General features: G+C 39.5%; 1 non-coding gene across 1 annotated transcript; it reads left to right on the top strand.

Annotated features, from left to right (window-relative positions):
* Positions 1–17,328: 17,328 nt before the first annotated feature.
* On the top strand, positions 17,329–17,435 carry LOC131639736 (small nucleolar RNA R71). Its single transcript, XR_009295029.1, has one exon. It is a non-coding gene; the product is annotated as a small nucleolar RNA R71 (small nucleolar RNA).
* The last annotated feature ends 1,798 nt before the right edge of the window (positions 17,436–19,233 follow it).

The raw sequence follows: 19,233 nt of genomic DNA, 5'->3' as shown, positions 1-19,233 counted from the left end.
GCTCGAGAAATGGGTTCGATTTTTCTCCCTTAATAACAAACATTACTAGGACTAACCAGGATAATGTTGATACGTACCAACGAATATCCACGCAAATAGGGCGTATAGCAGATTTCTTAGGGGCCCCTCAAATGTCTACCCGACGAAGAAACAACCAGGTTGTCATTCTGGCAGACGAACCAATTTTAGAACCAGTCCCAGATCCAGTTCGACCACCTAGCCAAGGCCTGATGAAAGAAATCAAGAGGTAGAATTGGAACGTTAGACTTGGAGAACTAATGCTATTCGACAGGAAATTCCTGAGGAATAGCCTAGGGTAGTCGTGGTCAATAGGGAGCAAAATGCAGATGAAGTAATACACAAGGTTAGAAGAGACAACATAGCAACAGAGGATAACTTAACAACCCTGATCGAAAGGATTATTGCCAACAATGGCCTTAATACTGGACTTCGACATCCTAATTACACTTCTCTTGTAGCAGATTATATTTTGCAAACTGAACTACCAAGAGGTACCAAAGTACCCAAATTTACAAAATTTTCAGGGGATACTAGTGAATCGACTGTGGAACACATAGCCCGATATTTGACAGAAGCTGGTGATCTAGCAAATAGTGAGAAGTTGAGAATCAAATATTTCCCTATTTCATTAACAAAAAATGCTTTTACATGGTTCACCACCTTACCTCCAAACTTTATAGATACTTAGGCCCATATGGAAAGAATGTTCCATGAACAGTTCTACATGGGGCAAACCAAGATTAGTTTGAAAGAATTGGCTAGCATTAAGAGGAAATTCGCAGAGCCTATAGATGATTACTTGAATAGGTTCCATTTATTGAAATCAAGATGTTTCACAGTTGTTCCAGAATATGAATTGGTTGAAATGGCTGCAGACGGTTTTGACTATTCAATTCGAAAGAAGTTAGATACTCAATATTTGAGAGATATGGCCCAGTTGGCAGATCGAGTTCGAAAAGTCGAACGAATGAAAGCCGAAAAGGCCAGAGAAAATAAGAATTATAAGAAGGAGAGAGTGGCCTATGTTGAGGCTGAAGATATTGAAGTTGAAACCTTTGACGATTCATATGGCTTTGATGAAGTCGAAATAAATTTGGATGAATTAGAAGAGGCGCCTCCATATTCTTGTAAATTGCTCACCCCTTCTAATGGAAAAAACCCTGTCGAAACTGACAAAAATGACAAATTCCCAAAGAAAACGTACACTTTTGACGTCACCAAGTGGGACGAAATTTTCGATTTATTAGCAAAAGATGGCCAGATGATAGTACCTCCTAATTCTAAAATTCCTCCGTTGGAACAATGGAAGAAACGAGGTTTTTGTAAATATCATGGGTATTTGGGCCATAAAACCTCACAATGTTTTCTTTTCAAGGATCTAATTCAAAATTCTATCAAGGATGGTTGTTTGAAGTTCGCTGACAAAGGGAAAAACAACATGAAGGTTGATGCTGATCCCCTCAATGTCGCTGACACCAACTATGCTGAACCTGTCGACATTAACATGGTGGATGTGTCTGAGGCTGATATCACAGAGTGGGAGATGGTTTCAGCAGGAAAGCAGTCTACTGAAAGCCTAAGTAACAATATGATCTTCAATACTGAAGTTGAAGGTTCGTTCGAGTCAAAGACCACTGATGGTCTTATGGAGAAAACTAGTGAGGCCACTGAAGACCTCAGGTTGAAGCTCCAGAAAATAAGTATTTCTGAAGTTCCCCCAGCGGGAGTCAACATGGTGAACATTGGACAACCTTTATCTGAGATTGAAGAACTGGAAAAATGTCTGGTGAAGGAGAAGGAAAAAGGAAACAATGGAAATCCAAGGGCAAATGAAAGTTTGAAGGATTATCTCTGGAGGTGCCATGAGAAGAATGCTGGATGAATGCTGATGTGTCCAAGATGCTCAATCATGCTGAGTCGAAGGATTCAGGCTAACTACGAAAGGGCCCAACGAAGCAAAATGCAAGGACACTGGAGGCAATAAAACTAGTTGCTGAAGGTTTACCCAAGGCCTGGTGAAAGTCTTGTGAGTTTCCTGGTTCGATGTCACAAGGCGAAAGCTGAAATCATTATGTGTCCTAGGTGTGGGGCAGTTTATGATAGCCTGATGGCAGAATCATTCGAAAGGGTATCATTCTCTACTGGTTGGGATGCACAAGGAATCAATCCCAACATGTACATGTTCGATAATCGAGCATCATCAAGAAGGCCCGATAGCCCTCATCCCAAGGCTCGGAGAGTGACATTTAAATTCCCAACAGAAGTACGCATGGACAGATGGACGCAAGCTGGCGTAGGGAATAACAAATGGCAAAACTTAGACCAAGTTGGAAGAACAACCATGGTGTATAGGAGGCAGTTCCAGACGTCAAATCGAGAGATGTACAAGCTTGAGAATTATAAGGGCAAGAATCCAATGTCCAGATCTCAATGGAGGAGACACCAGAGAATGAAGAAGGCTAAAAAAGAATCCAAGGAAAAAGAAGTTAGAGAATCTAGCAGCAGCAAAGTCCCATTCCAGGGGCCAAAGTCAAACAAACCCCCTGTGGAGCGCAAGTTGTTCAGTTCAGAGAGTGAACAGAAATAAGAAAAGGCGCAATCTATCCCTTGGAGAGACGAAGACCGGATGACTAATGACTTCGATTCAGACGGGGTTTCGTCTATAAACCTCAACTGCAACATGGTGTCAGTTCTCCCTCATGAGTATTATCAAGAGATAGAGGTTGAAGATTGCGAGGAAGCTGACGAAGAGGAAATGGCGAAACATAGGCCCGTATGTTACTATGTGCTAAATAATGGTGATGTCGAAGATCAGAATGAATTCTTCGAAAGACCTGACCAGGATATGAGGAATCATCTGAAGCCTCTTTACATAAGAGCCAAAATAAAAAATGTAGGCATCAACAAGGTCCTCGTTGATGGAGGGGCAGCGGTGAACTTAATGCCCCAGTATATGCTGAAGAGGATTGGCATGTTTGACACAGACATAAAACCACATAACATGGTCTTGTCCAACTATGAAGGAAAAGTAGGACATACCTTGGGAGTTATCCAAGTAAACCTAACTGTGGGTTCAGTCACAAGGCCAACTATGTTCATGGTAATACCAGTAAAGGCGAACTATAACCTTTTGTAGGAAGAGAATGGATTCATGAAGTGGCTGTCGTACCGTCGACAATGCACCAGAGGTTGACTATCTAGAGAGAAGATGGAATAGTCGAAAACATAGAAGGAGACCAAAGTTAATATATGTCTGAAGTGAATCAAGTCAACAAAACAAGCTTCGACAAAAACCTAGCCAACATAGGGCCATGTCAAGCAGCAGAGGAGATATATTCTCCAAATAAGAATGCTCTATACTATTTATCTCTTCACCCTAGTGGATTTCAGTGGAACAGAGAGATAATGGGAGACCCCGAAGAGACAGAACACATCGAAGGATTACCAGGGACACGGCCAACTGGCTAGGACGAAGACGTTGAATATGTCTGAGTTATCCTTCTTCGAAAAGATTTCGGCTTACATAGCCGAGAATAAAAGAAAAGTGGCTCTTGAAGCCGAAATATCAAACATGGCTGTCGAGGCCATTCAAAAAGAATCAGAAGTACCAGGTCCAGGGATACACTTTATCCCAGAACCACCTAACGCTAAGATCTCTGACGAACAGGTTTCAAGCGAACAAACGAGTCAAAGATTAGACGCAATTTATGACAAAGAACCTTTGAGATTCGAAAAGGATCCAATGGCACCAAATGTAAAGATGTTGGCTCAAGACCCACTCGAAGAAGTAGATCTTGGAGACGGGAGTTTGAAGAGAGTAACATATATCAGCGCAAAATTGGAGCTAGTCTTAAAAACAAAGGTCATTGCGTCTCTAAAAGAAAATAAAGATTGCTTCGCCTGGGATTATGATGAGATGCCTGGTTTAGAAAGAGAGCTGGTCGAACTGAGGTTGCCAATAAAAGAAGGGAAGAATCCCATCAAGCAAACTCCAAGAAGGTTCTTGCCAGAGATCCTCTCAAAAATGAAAATAGAAGTCGAAAGACTTCTCCGTTGCAAATTCATTAGGACTACGAGGTATGTCGAATGGATTGTCAATATAGTACCTGTTATTAAAAAGAATGGTTCTTTAAGGGTATGTATAGACTTTCGTGATTTTAATGCAGCAACCCCTAAAGATGAATATCCTATGCATGTGGCAGAAATGTTAGTAGACTCAGCTGCAGGCTTCGAATATCTAAGTATGTTAGATGGATATTCAGGATATAACCAAATCTTCATTGCAGAAGAAGATGTGTCCAAAACAGCTTTTCGTTATCCTGGGGAAATAGGCACCTATGAATGGGTCGTTATGCCTTTTGGTTTGAAAAATGCTGGGGCAACTTATCAAAGAGCAATGAATTCTATATTTCATGATTTTATAGAAACGTTTATGCAGGTGTACATAGATGACATTGTTATAAAATTTGTTTCAGATGAGAGTCATCTCGATCATTTCCGCCAATCATTCGAAATAATGAGAAAATATGGCTTGAAGATGAACCCCCTTAAGTGTGCTTTCTTTGTGCAGGCTGGAGACTTCCTAGGCTTCGTAGTCCATAAGAAGGGAATAGAAATTAACTAAAATAAAACGAAGGCCATTATGGATACGAAACCTCCGTCCACGAAGAAGGAGTTGCAATCACTGTTGGGAAAGATAAACTTCTTGAGAAGATTTATCTCTAATTTGAATGGGCGAACACAAGCTTTTTCCCCCTTACTCCGTCTGAAGCAAGGAAAGTTCGAATGACATGCTGAGCATCAAGAAGCTTTCGATAGAATCAAGCAATATTTGATGCACCCACCCATCTTGTCACCTCCAAATGGGAAGAAGCATATGAGGCTTTATATATCAGCCTCCGATACCACAATAGGTAGCATGTTAGCGCAAAGATGAAAATGGCATCGAAAGGGCCATTTATTACTTAAGTAGGGTACTTAATGACGCAAAGACTAGGTATACTGCCATAGAAAAACTCTGCCTTTGTTTATATTTCTCTTGTATAAAACTTAAGTATTATATAAAACCAGTTTATGTTTCATCTCATTTTGATGTTATTAAACACATGCTATCTAAACCAATATAGCACAGTCAAATTGGTAAATGGGCTTTAGCCCTCACTGAGTATTCCTTAACCTTTTGTCCTCTTAAGGCAATGAAAGGACAAGTTGTATCAGATTTCATTGTAGACCATGTAGTGGTCAAAAACCCCCAACAATATGTTGAATTGAAACCTTGGAAATTATATTTCGATGGTTCAACACACAAAGAAGGAAGCGGGGTTGGCATACTTATAATTTCTCCTGATGAAATTCTAACAAAACTCAAGTACAAAATAGAAGGGCCTCTATGCTCCAACAATGAAGCGGAATATGAAGAATTGCTTGTAGGACTTGAAGCCTTGTTGAAATTGGGGGCAACCAGAGTCAAAATTAAAGGAGATTATGAATTAGTAATAAAGCAGCTGACAAAAGAATACAAATGTATTAAAGAAAATTTTATCATGTATTTTGTCATGACGAATAGGCTGCTCAAAAATTCGAATACGTGGATTTGAAACACGTCTCGAGAGTAAATAATCAAGAAGTAAATGACTTGGAACGACTAGCTTCAGGGTATAAAGTATCAAAAGAAAAGTTGGAAGAATTAATTGAAGTAAGAGGAAAGGTAATGGCAACGAAATTGTCTCCAACAGACTTAGAGAATACACCACTAGGCTTCGCCAACGAGGAAGAGTTCGAAGTATTAAACATAGACTCTCTAGCAGATACATATTGGAGAAGTCCGATTGTCAATTACTTGAAAGTGATCGCGACTTTACGTGTCTATAAATCTGATAACTGCAAGTGCACAGTCGTGTCGTGTAGTTTTAAAAGATATCGAATCCACAGGGACTATGAATCGATCTACCGTTATCTAAGGTTACTATGTAAAGCTAGGGCTACTAAAATTTTGATTGTTTCTAAGGGGAAGTGAGTGAAAAATTAAGAATATAATAAAAGACAGATATCAGTATGTATTTCGTTTAACTTAAGGTGATCCGGAGGTCCATTGGCTTTTGCATAATTTAATTAAAAATCTTTACTAATTCAATTGATTAAAAATCCTTGTCTCAAACTTTCGCTCTGTTGATTTAGATTACCGTCCTAATCCTAATGTACGCTTTCGCCATCCCATTAGATTTTAGAAAAGCTTTTTGGAAACAACGTAATTAATAAAATGCCCGTTTTATGAAGTTGTTATCTATTTAAATCTCCTAATCTCAAACTTTCGCTCTGTTGACTCGGAACATGCTAATATCCCTAACGTACGCTTTCGCCATCCCGTCGGGTGTAAAAACAATTTTTGAAAATAAATAAGTCCTAATTAGTTTTAATACACTTTCGCCATCCTTAAAACTAATGTCCTATGTCTACTATCCAGTTAAAGATCTCAAACTTTCGCTCTATTGATTTTAACCTTTGACCGTCTTAACCCCTCAAACTTTCGCTCTATTGGTTTTAAGACTTACTAATTAAATTAGACATACAAACCAAAAACAAGTGATATTTAATAAAACATAATTAAGCCAATTTATTTCGGACCCCTCGGTTAACTTACTTTACATACCGACATCATAATAATTTAGCCAGACATATTAATATGGTTAAACATGCATAAATCGGTCCGGTTCATAATAATAGGCATAGTAAATGGCATACAATATATCATGCAAATAATAATATAAATTAAAGCAGTAAATAAAAACCTGAATTAAATAAATGGTAATTGAATCTTCGAGTACTGAACTTCCACCACAGGTTGGCTGGATCGTTCTTCGAATGGCAGTAAATAAAACAAGGAAATAAAGCGATAAATATAACGTAAGGCTAGATCTATAAAAAGTTCACAACAATTTCCAGTATAGAAATCGTTGTGAGAAAATAAGTGTTTGAATGAAAGCAGAATAAAGAAATACGGTTCGCGGTACAATTTCGGCAGCACTTCGTTGGCAGGAAACCGGACTCCATGAAAGTGAGGTAGCAGGTCCTATTTATAGGAGAGGTTTTGCTGTGACGTTGCGTGAAAAGTGGGGATTTTTGCAGACTGGGTGTGGAGACGTGCGTCTCCGTTTCTTCAGGAGGACTGGGTGCAGGACTTGAGACGTGCGTCTCAAGTGGAGAAAATCCAGGAGCAGTTGGAGACGGGCGTCTCCTCTTGGTGACGTGGCAGAAGAACGTTGGAGACGTGCGTCTCCACTTGCTGGGAAGGTTTGGGCCACGCGCCTTTGGTTCCATGGTGGGCTGGACTGTCTCTTTTGGGCCTTTTGGGTCCTAATTGCACCCCTCTTTCACTTTAGCACTCCTTTTTCATCTTTTAGGCATAAATATTGGTCATTTAAGCTCCATTTTCTTTCCTTTTCGCAAATAGTCGTAATTAGAGTGTGGAACCTGAAACAAAGCAAATACTCGCGTAATATCACAATAAATTAACATAATAAATGGAAAATGCTATAAATATCTATGGATTTCAAGCTAAATATACGATATAAAATCGTGTTATCAAATTCCCCCATACTTGAACCTTTGCTTGTCCTCAAGCAAAATAATAAGATAAAGATAAATGAAACACACTTCCACCACGTCGTTCGGTCATACTCAGCTACATAGTGTTCTTATTTGAAAATAATGATAATGATCCTAGCAATAAACTTATAGTGACAACACTAAACAACTCCCAGTATACATACCAATCCGAATCATGCCATTATAGCTCGACCTTTTTGACTCGTCATCATGTTTCACCCTTTTCATTCGCGCGCAATCACATTAAGCCCATTATCTTGGAGTTCTGGCACAATAAGTGGTATACTCCTTAGCCCTCACTTGTAGATTGTGGGGAATCGGACAATAGTCCTTCCTACCAAGTTCAGTACCAGACGACTTCTGAACCAATCGACAATGAGTTTTTAAATTCTCTGTATTTGAGATTTGCGACCGTTAGGTTAAATGATCTTGTGAGGATCACCTTACTTAGTAGGCACATTTCTTATTATGGTTAAGCACATAATTATTATTATGAGGATCATACACTTATATTCATCGACTCTCTGCGTAGTTTGTATCTAAGACGGTGCCGACTGCTAGAATAAACTACTAAGGGCTACTTCAAAACTTAAAGTTGATGGTTTTGGTATAAGGGGTATTCAAATCGGTTACGCATACTCGGGGGTTTTAGAGTGTTGGGACAATAGGGTTATGACTATATTCAATTTCTATGCGTTGAGTGTTTGAGTAGCTTCGTAATTCTCGAACGTGTGGGGTTTGCGTTTATCGTTTAGGAGCAAAATTTTTGTTATGGCTCAAGAAAATGGAAGAAATTGAAATAACTACGGAATTATTCATATAAGACTTAAATTCCATAAATATTCTTTTATTGAATTAGAAAAACATTACAAGGAAGGGAAATAACTGAAGGGAAAAATAAAACTAAAGGAAATATAAATAATACGACTCCCCCAGACTTAGATGATGCAATGTCCTCAGTGCATAAGAACTACTCCTCATTGTTGCGGTTGCGGGAACTGCTTGCGCCTCTTGTACGAACACGGCGACGTCTATCAGGAGGAGAGTCATTTACACGAATGTACAGATCATGCAAATATGTAGCAATTTCAGTGTATTGACTTTCGTTCCTAATAGCATAGTCACGGTGCTCCTGTTGCATCTCTCGGATGAGCCAAATTGTTTCAGTTTGGTTTGTCTGCATAGCTTGAACGAGTCGATCTTGGCGTTGAATAGCAGCATACATGGCCTCAAGAGTGATTGGCGGAGGGTTGTTTGGAGGAGGTTGGTTGACATCAGCTTGTCCTTGGTTGAGTTCTTCTTCATGTGCATCCATAGGTTCATTAGGATGTTCTTGTTGGTTATCTTGAGGGTTGTCTTCAATAAGCCTCCAACGTTGAACATAACGGATGTTGATTCTTTCAGGGCATGGAAGGATGACATAAGGAATAGGAACTTTGTTGACGACCAAAGTGTATCGGCCGTCATGGCGGGGTGAAACCAAGTGGGAGTCACGGCAGTAGGTGAGATCGAGTGACTAAGCAGGCTTCATGAGATGTGAGAGTGAGAGGAGCTCGTCACCAAGACCTAAAGCACAAGCCAAGGAAGTAATAATTCCGCCAAGCAAGAATGGGTTTGTAGCGGGGGCGTTGACTAAGCCTTGGATGTGTTGGAACATAAACGGTGCGGCGTTGAAACGGATATTGTTAAGCGCACAGTAGAGGAAAAATAGTTCATGTTGGTTTACCTTGTGGTTGTTAGATCTCGCAAAAATAGTATGCCCCAAGACACGTTGAAAATAACGTATAGCGGGGTTTTGAATGTGAGAAGCATGGAGAGCTCTCCAACCGGTAGGAATTTCGCCAGTGAGATTGAACCAAAATTCAAAAGGGAGATCCTCCCAAGATCGACCATTGAGTTCTTGAAAGATTGAGCGGTGAGCATTTGGTGCATGATTAAAATGCAAATATGAAGCTACGATATCTTGATCTAGAGTATATTCATGGTTGAACATCTGAAATTGGATGCTACCGGTTGAGAGTGGTTGATTAGAGGGAGTGTCGTAGTTGAAAGAACTCAAAAATTCTAAGACGAGCGGCTCATAAGTAGGTACGGGTTCGGTACAAAGGTGGTGGAGGCTAGATTTTGTGAGCAAACGGGTAACACCATCAATGAGACCCAGAGTTTCTAGACACTCGGTGTTCACAAATTTTGTGGGAACAACCGAACGTTCGTAGAAGGCGACATATTTTGTTCGTTGAGCATCATTGTCGTCATCTCGGAAGATAATATTTGAAAGGTCGGGAGGTGGTCTCTCGGGACGCTCACTACGGATGAATGAACGTGGAGGCAAGGTGAGTATGGAAATGAAAAATAGAAATGGAGTGTAGGAGAATAGAGAATGGTATGAAGGTTGTGAAGAAGAAGAGTGGTGGTGGTGTGGTTTTATAGTGAGGTTTGAAAATGGTGTGGTTAATGGAGAATTAAAATGGATTAATGGTGGTGTTTGAAGTTTGAATGGAGTAGAGAATTGGGAAATGAATAGAGTTTAAGAGGTGAATGATGGAGGATGAATGAGGTTTATGGAGTTTAAATGGAATAAATAAGGGGAAGAATGAAGAAGATTGGAAGATGAATTTTTGAAATTCAAATTCAAAATTCAAAATGGGAGTTATGGTGGTGCTGCAGCGTGGTCAACAATGCAGACTGCTGCCCTTGGGAGACGCGCGTCTCAGGCAGTCAGTCTGCAAGGGGACAAAGCATGGAGACGTGCGTCTCCTGTCCTCAGAAAGATTCCTGCTGGTCCCACACAGATGGAGACGTGCGTCTCCTGTTGTAGGCAAGTGGTTCACGCGTGCAAGGGACCAGACAGTGCTGACAGATGCCATAAATTGTCCATCAGTTCAGAGCAGTGTCGAATTTTAATACTATTAACAGCAAAAGGTGATAAACAAGCAAATATGTAGCAGTCAATAGCAGTGTAACATAACACAGTAGCAGTAATCAAAAGAATATTGCATTTAAAATTAAACCGGTACTGAGTGTTAACATAAGCAGAATGTAAAATGCAGAAAAATGAAAGTCTAAACTTATGAATAAAAATTGCTAAAACTAGAAATAAAATCTAATAATCTAATACGGTAACATCTAGCCACGTCTATGGTTATGCTCATTAGATTGAATGTGTTTGAAAACTTCGTCGAACTGAGCATTTACGGTGTCGATAAAATCGAAGAACTGCATTTGCAAAGTGTGTAGCTCGTTGCGCACATGTTGGACATCTTGTTGTAATGCAGTGATGGCTTGCTCGTGCGTGTTCAGATTAGGCATTCTTTGATTCACCGATGCGGTGGATGTAGCGGGTTGTTGTTGCTCGAGCTCGACATCAGTCATATCAACAGTGTAATCATCAACAGAATCTTCAGAACGAGTTTCAGGCTCATACTCAGATATAGGTTCATCAACAGGAAGAGGTTCGTAATCAGGAATGGGTTCATCTTCAGGATTAGGTTCATAGTAACCAGGAGGAGTGTCAGGCTCAGATTCTGATACATGCATTTCCTCATCAAAATGTTCATAGGCTTGAGGGGTTTTAGGTGAGGGTTCTCTTTCAGGAATCTGATCAAAGAAAAGCCAGTTGGCAGGGTTGTGCACACTCGTCCTAGGACTCGGTAAAGTGAACTGATCCAAAACTTTGTTATCAATGAGTAAATCAAACTGATCAGGTCCAAGGTTACCGATGATTCCTCGGTTAAAGCAGAAGTGAATATCCATAGAATTGTGGGAGCCAAGAGGTGTCAATCTAAGCAAAGGTACTCTCAATCCTATAGCATTAGCAATCATAGTGACAAATCTGCCGATCCTAATAGGTGAAACTTCGTCATGCGTGATGCGCTCGAAGTTTGTTAGCATGAATGCGATGGCATTGACCGGGCGATTTTGAGAGGTACAAAACATGATGAACAACTCTTCTCTAGAGACTTCAGTGACATTATCGGGTTTACCAAAAATGTAGTGAGCAAGGATCTTATGGAAGTATCTGAAAGCTGGGTTATGGATGTTCTCAGATTGAAATTCATTCTCTTCAGGGTTGTCGTTCCCAGTGATCTTGCCCCAGTATTTTTCCAACTCCCAGTAAGCAAGATTGTCTTCAGCTACTTTGGTGTATGCATCTGATCCATGAGGTAGTTCTAACATTTCAGCAAAATCTCGGATGCAGAAATTAAACTCCATACCAAAGAGTCTAAAGAGAATAACTCATTTTCTCAGTCCTTGTCCACAGTTTGGAAGTTAGGTCAGGGAGCTCAAGAATTCCAGAGTGAGCTTCCGGTAAGTGCTAAACTTGCGGAACAAGTGAGAACCAGTCCAACCAATTTGGTTAAGCAGGTGCAGGATGCTTTCTTCGATACCAAGTTTCACCATAGTTGGTTGGTGAGGATAGCAAGTCAAATCCATGTGTCTTTCAGCCAGCTTATTAAATCTTGCTTCTTGTCCTCTACCACGGAACACAACTTCCATATTATCAACTTCTTGCATCGTAGTTAGTAGTTAAATGAAAAACCTAGAAGTTGAAAATATTAAGATTAAGTTAGAACTAGGCTAGTGTTAATTTTAAAAATAGAATAAAATAAAATAAAATAAAATAAATGAAATAAAATTAAGTAACAAGTTATAATAATAATTATAATTATAAAAAGGAAATATTTTCTCGAAGTAAGATAGCAGTTATAATTATAATAATCATTATAAGATGTAAGAAAAAAGGTAAAAAATGATTAAAGTTAGAATAGATTATTTAAATAAAAATAAAAGTTTTAAAAATAAAAATAAAATAAAAGAATAAGTAAATGTGGGTTGTCTCCCACCAAGCGCTTTGTTTAATGTCGTAAGCTCGACGATTTTTAAAATAGAAAACTATTTTTTCGAAAGAGCGGGCAGTTCGTCAAGTTTAAAAACTTCGATGTTTTCATCGTATTCGAGATGATGGTAATACTTAAGACGTTGCCCATTTACGACAAAAGGTTTGACGGTTTCTCCTTTGATTTCTATCGCTCCACTCGGAAATATGTTAGTTATTTCGAAAGGGCCAGACCATCTAGATCGTAACTTGCCAGGAAATAATTTTAGTCTAGAATTAAATAAAAGTACTTTATCGCCTATGCTAAAATTTTTCCTAGATATACGCTTGTCGTGCCATTTTTTCGTTCTCTCTTTATAGATTTTGGCGTTTTCATAAGCGTCTTGTCTAAGTTCTTCTAATTCGTTTATGTCTAGAAGTCGTTTCTCACCAGCGGCAGTGTAGTTAATGGCCCAATAGGCTTTATGTTCTAACTCTACCGGTAGGTGGCATGATTTTCCATAAACGAGTTTGAATGGGGTAGTTCCTATTGGAGTTTTGAAAACTGTTCTATAAGCCCATAAAGCTTCATTTAGCTTGGTTGACCAATCTTTCCTAGATATAGCAACAGTTTTCTCCAATATTTGTTTTATTTCGCGGTTAGATACTTCTACTTGACCGCTTGTTTGTGGATGGTATGGTGTAGCTATTCGATGATTCACTCCATATTTTCGAAGGAGTTTCTCAAGTATTCTTGAAATGGAATGGGAACCACCATCGCTAATTACCAATCTTGGCACACCGAACCTAGGAAAGATGACGTTTTTGAAGAGTTTGATAACTACTCGTGTATCGTTTGTAGGAGAAGCAATAGCTTCAATCCATTTTGAAACGTAATCGACAGCTACGAGTATATATTGATTTCCAAACGATGACGGAAACGGACCCATAAAGTCTATTCCCCAGACGTCAAATATTTCTACTTCCAGAATGCCCTTTTGAGGCATTTCATCTCGTCTTGAAATGTTTCCAGTTCGTTGGCACCTATCACAGCTTAGTACAGCAAAATAAACGTCTTTCCACAGGTTGGGCCAGAAGAGTCCTGATTGAAGAATTTTGGCGCAGGTTCTAGATGTGCTATGGTGTCCTCCACACGGTGCAGAATGACAATGTGTTATTATGCTTCTTATCTCTTCCTCGGGTACACAACGTCTAAAGATTCCATCGGGGCCTCTTTTGAAAAGGAGTGGGTCGTCCCAATAGTAATGTTTTAGGTCATGGAAGAATTTCTTCTTCTGTTGGTAACTTAGATCAGGAGGAAGCACACCAACAGCTAGGTAGTTTACGAAATCTGCATACCAAGGTGTGTCAGATCGGGCTAAAGCTATTTCTGCTAATTTGTTGGTTTCAGAGTTTGGATAGTACGGTTCGAATTCATTCGCTTCTAATTGGGCGATGAGTCTTTCATAAGGGAAATCGTCGTCAATTGGTACTTGTTCGGGTTTCAGATTTTCTAATCGAGAGAGGTGATCTGCTACGACATTTTTAGTGCCCTTTTTATCTTTAATTTCCAGGTCGAACTCTTGTAGTAACAAGATCCATCTCAAAAGTCTTGGTTTAGCGTCCTTTTTGGTTAGGAGGTACCTAATGGCGGCGTGGTCAGTGTATATGATTATTTTGGCTCCTACCAGGTAAGAACGGAACTTGTCTAATGCAAATACGACAGCTAATAATTCTTTTTCTGTCGTGGCATAATTCATCTGAGCTTCGTCTAGGGTTCTACTCGCATAATATATGACATGTAGTTTCTTATCCTTTCTTTGTCCTAGAACGGCTCCTACAGCATAATCACTTGCGTCACACATTATTTCAAAAGGTTCATTCCAGTCGGGAGGTTGCATAATTGGCGCAGAGATTAATGCTCGTTTAAGCGTTTGAAATGCTTCAGTGCATTTATCGGTGAAAATAAATTCGGCGTCTTTCATTAGTAGTTCAGTTAAGAGAAATCCTTAATGAAACGTCGGTAAAAACCAGCGTGTCCTAGAAAACTTCTTATTTCTCTAACGGTTTTGGGAGGTTGAAGGTTTTCGATAATTTCGATTTTTGCTTTATCAACTTCGATTCCTCTATCGGATACGATGTGTCCAAGTACAATTCCTTGTCGAACCATGAAATGGCATTTTTCCCAATTAAGGACCAGGTTTACGCTTACGCATCGTTTAAGTACCATTTCAAGGTTTTCTAAACATGTTTCGAAACTTCCTCCACAGACAGAGAAGTCGTCCATAAAGACCTCCATTATTCCATCTAGGAAGTCGGCAAATATTGCCATCATGCATCTTTGGAAGGTCGCGGGTGCATTGCAGAGTCCAAAAGGCATTCGTCTATAGGCGAATGTACCATAAGGACAGGTAAATGTGGTCTTCTCTTGGTCGTCAGGGTGGATAGGAATTTGGAAAAATCCGGAGTATCCATCCAGATAACAGAAATGCGAGTGTTTAGCTAGGCGTTCGAGCATTTGATCTATGAAAGGTAAAGGGAAATGGTCTTTTCGGGTAGCTTTGTTTAGCTTCCTATAGTCAATGCACATTCTCCGTCCAATTTGGGTACGTTGTGCTACAGATTCGCCTTTAGCATTAGTGATTACAGTAACTCCTCCTTTCTTTGGTACGACGTGAACAGGACTAACCCATTTACTATCGGATATAGGATATATTATTCCAGCTTCTAGCAGTTTTTGGATTTCCTTTTTAACCACATCGCTCATAATAGGATTTATTCGCCTTTGATGTTCCCTAGAGGTTTTACTATCGTCTTCGAGCATAATGCGGTGCATACACAGAGAAGGGCTTATACCTTTCAGATCTGATATGTTATATCCTAAAGCGGTAGGGTATTTTCTTAGGACATTAAGTAATTTTTCAGTCTCGGTTCGTCCCAAGTTGGCGTTCACTATAACTGGTCGGTTTAGTTCTTCATCTAGAAATTCGTATCTAAGATCGGTAGGAAGTGTTTTCAGCTCTATAGCAGGTTTCTTAGGTCCAGGTATAGGATCGGGAGTTAAGGCTAAGCATTCACTCAGGTGGTTATCTTGATATTCCTCACGCCAGTTGTCATCTTCAAGAATTGGCGGCATAGGAATTCTTAGGATCTCGGTTTCCTTATTTGGTTCGGATTTTACTTCTTTGACACACTCGTCGATTATGTCAGCAGAACAGCATGTGTCAATTATAGACGGTTCTTTTAGGAATTGGGAAAGGATAAATTCTATTTTCTCTTCTCCTACTTCGAAAGTAAGCTTTCCTCGCTTTACATCTATAATTGCACCAGCGGTTGCTAAAAATGGTCTTCCTAATATGATCGGGATGTTAGAATCTTCTTGGATATCCATAATGATGAAGTCAGTTGGGATGTAGAATTGACCTACACGAACAGGGATATTCTCTAACATTCCTACAGGGTATTTGACTGAACAGTCAGCTAGTTGAAGGGACATTCTCGTTGCTTTAAGCTCACCTAGATTGAGTTTCTTACAGGTCGAAAGAGGCATCAAACTAACACTAGCTCCTAAGTCGCATAAGGCTTTCTCTATGATGGTTTTTCCTATTACGCAGGGTATAGAGAAACTACCAGGGTCTTTCAGTTTTGGAGGCATGTTATTTTGGATGATAGCGCTACATTCAGCGGTAAGCGTTATAGTTTCGTTATCCTCGAGTTTCTTTTTGTTTGATAAGATTTCTTTTAAGAACTTAGCGTATGAAGGCATCTCAGTTATGGCTTCTGTGAACGGTATGGTTATGTTTAATTGCTTCAGAAGTTCTACAAATCTTTTAAATTGCGCTTCGGTTTTTGATTTAGCTAATCTCTGAGGGTAAGGAATTGGTGGCTTATAAGGCGGTGGTGGAACATAAGGTTTCTCTTTTTCAGGTTCCACTTCGTTATTGTTCTCATCAGTCTTAGCAGTTTGTTCGTCAGTTGTTTTCTTTTGGGTTTCCTTTGGCTCTTGTTGTGACATGGGTATGTTTTGAGTTCTAGGATCTATGGGTCCATCGTAATTCGTTCCACTTCGTAGTGTTATCGCGTTCGCATGTCCTTTAGGATTGGGTTGAGGTTGAGCAGGAAACGTGCCAGCAGGGGCAGCAGTAGGTGCTTGTTGTTGAGCTACTTGTGAGATTTGAGTTTCTAGCATTTTGTTATGCGTAGCTAAGGCATCTACTTTATTCGATAGTTGTTTTAGTTGCTCGCTATTGTGGATGTTTTGATTTAGGAAGTCCTTATTGGTTTGTTGTTAGGAGGCTATGAAGTTCTCCATCATGATTTCTAGATTTGACTTCCTAGGGGTGTTTTGAGCAGCTACAGGCGCTTTTTGGTAGCCAGGTGGTACAGCAGGTGCTTGTCCAGGTGCGTACAACGCATTGTTGTTCTTATAAGAAAAGTTCGGATGGTTTTTCCATCCAGGGTTGTACGTGTTAGAATAAGGGTTTCCTTGAGCATAGTTTACTTGATCAGATGGGACTCCAGTCAAGAGTTGACATTCAGCAACTACATGTCCAGTCAATCCACAAATCTCGCAGTTAGGTGTTACAGCGGCAGCGGTGGCTGAAGGAGTGATGGTTAAGTTCTCGATCTTTTGAGTTAAAGCGTCTACTTTAGCGTTAACGCGGTCTATACCACTTATTTCGTACATTCCTCCTTTGGTTTGGGCTTTCTCTAGAGCGGCTCGTTCTCCACCCCATTGGTAATGGTTTTGTGCCATGTTCTCTATGAGTTTGTATGCTTCATCATGGGGTTTGTCCATTAATGCTCCGCCAGCAGCGGCATCTATAGTCATTTTAGTGTTATATAAGAGACCACCATAGAAAGTATGGATGATCAGCCATGGTTCGAGTCCATGATGAGGGCATATTCTAAGCATGTCCTTGTAACGTTCCCAAACTTCGAAGAGTGATTCGTTATCTTTCTGGGTAAATCCGTTGATTTGACCTCTAAGCATAGCAGTTTTGCTAGGCGGAAAGTATCTCGCTAAGAATACTCTCTTCAATTCGTCCCACGTAGTTATGGAATTGGAAGGCAGGGATTGAAGCCACGCTCTCGCTCTATCTCTCAAGGAGAAAAGGAAAAGGCGTAATCGAATAGCTTCAGAACTAACGTTGTTGGCTTTGATAGTGTCGGCGTATTGCACGAACACAGATAAATGGAGATTGGGGTCGTCTACAGGGCTTCCAGAGAATTGATTCTGTTGAACAGCTTGGACCAGCGAAGGTTTGAGTTCGAAGTTGTTTGCCTCAATCGCAGGTGGCGCGATACTTGAATGCGGTTCAGCGCGCGAAGGAGCGGCATAGTCTCTTAGAGGACGAATAGCAGCCATCTCTAACTTCGGGATAATTTGATTGATTTGATCAGTAAGAGTCAATTCCTGATTAATCGGAATATCTGCTACTTCGGGAAGATTGCGAGCTCGACGTTTGACGTTAATGAAACGTTCGATCTCGTTAATTCGTTGTATTAAATCTCCTCCTTGTGAACGAGTATTTGGCATACAATCGTTCAGAAAGAAAGGGAAGAATTGTCCTAGTCTCTACGGTGTAATAGTGAGTTACGATATCGACTTAAATAGTCCCCGGCAACGGCGCCAAAAACTTGATCGCGACTTTACGTGTCTATAAATCTGATAACTGCAAGTGCACAGTCGTGTCGTGTAGTTTTAAAAGATATCGAATCCACAGGGACTATGAATCGATCTACCGTTATCTAAGGTTACTATGTAAAGCTAGGGCTACTAAAATTTTGATTGTTTCTAAGGGGAAGTGAGTGAAAAATTAAGAATATAATAAAAGACAGATATCAGTATGTATTTCGTTTAACTTAAGGTGATCCGAAGGTCCATTGGCTTTTGCATAATTTAATTAAAAATCTTTACTAATTCAATTGATTAAAAATCCTCGTCTCAAACTTTCGCTCTGTTGATTTAGATTACCGTCCTAATCCTAATGTATGCTTTCGCCATCCCATTAGATTTTAGAAAAGCTTTTTGGAAACAACGTAATTAATAAAATGCCCGTTTTATGAAGTTGTTATCTATTTAAATCTCCTAATCTCAAACTTTCGCTCTGTTGACTCGGAACATGCTAATATCCCTAACGTACGCTTTCGCCATCCCGTCGGGTGTAAAAACAATTTTTGAAAATAAATAAGTCCTAATTAGTTTTAATACGCTTTCGCCATCCTTAAAACTAATGTCCTATGTCTACTATCCAGTTAAAGATCTCAAACTTTCGCTCTATTGATTTTAACCTTTGACCGTCTTAACCCCTCAAACTTTCGCTCTATTGGTTTTAAGACTTACTAATTAAATTAGACATACAAACCAAAAACAAGTGATATTTAATAAAACATAATTAAGCCAATTTATTTCGGACCCCTCGGTTAACTTACTTTACATACCGACATCATAATAATTTAGCCAGACATATTAATATGGTTAAACATGCATAAATCGGTTCGGTTCATAATAATAGGCATAGTAAATGGCATACAATATATCATGCAAATAATAATATAAATTAAAGCAGTAAATAAAAACCTGAATTAAATAAATGGTAATTGAATCTTCGAGTACTGAACTTCCACCACAGGTTGGCTGGATCGTTCTTCGAATGGCAGTAAATAAAACAAGGAAATAAAGCGATAAATCTAACGTAAGGCTAGATCTATAAAAAGTTCACAACAATTTCCAGTATAGAAATCGTTGTGAGAAAATAAGTGTTTGAATGAAAGCAGAATAAAGAAAT

This window comes from Vicia villosa, unplaced genomic scaffold, assembly GCF_029867415.1.
Source record: "Vicia villosa cultivar HV-30 ecotype Madison, WI unplaced genomic scaffold, Vvil1.0 ctg.002746F_1_1, whole genome shotgun sequence".
Lineage (NCBI taxonomy): Eukaryota > Viridiplantae > Streptophyta > Magnoliopsida > Fabales > Fabaceae > Vicia > Vicia villosa.
The sequence above is the reverse complement of the archived record's forward strand: the minus strand, read 5'-3'. Positions and strand labels throughout refer to the sequence as shown.